The sequence below is a fragment of the Trachemys scripta genome, chromosome 11 (assembly GCF_013100865.1).
Source record: "Trachemys scripta elegans isolate TJP31775 chromosome 11, CAS_Tse_1.0, whole genome shotgun sequence".
Taxonomy (NCBI): Eukaryota; Metazoa; Chordata; order Testudines; family Emydidae; genus Trachemys; species Trachemys scripta.
Genome location: NC_048308.1, coordinates 1,004,847 through 1,005,143, shown reverse-complemented (window position 1 = coordinate 1,005,143; position 297 = coordinate 1,004,847). Strand labels below are relative to the sequence as shown.

Here is a 297-nt window from a genome sequence, read left to right as displayed (position 1 = left end):
CCCCCCCCCCACACGTGTCGGGTTCCCCTCCCCCACGAGCCAGCGCCCCCCCAGCTCCAGCCCCTCCCCGGCCAAGGCCCCCCCCTCCCCCCACGGGCCAGCCCCCCTCGTCTCCCCAGCTCCCTGCCCCCCCGGCCAAGCCCCCCCACCCCCACACATGTCCAACTCCCCCCTCCCCCCACGAGCCAGCGCCTCCCCCGCCCCCGGCCCCCCCGGCCAACCCCCCCCACCCACGTGTCAGCCCCCCCCCCCCTACGGGCCAGGCCCCCCCCCCCCGTCTCCCCAGCTCCCGCCCCC

The 297-nt window shown here is 81.5% G+C and overlaps 1 protein-coding gene across 1 annotated transcript in view; it reads left to right on the top strand.

The window, feature by feature from the left end:
- TTLL4 (tubulin tyrosine ligase like 4) overlaps positions 1-297 on the top strand; it is a 20,873-nt gene that overhangs the window by 537 nt on the left and 20,039 nt on the right. The window lies entirely within an intron of this gene.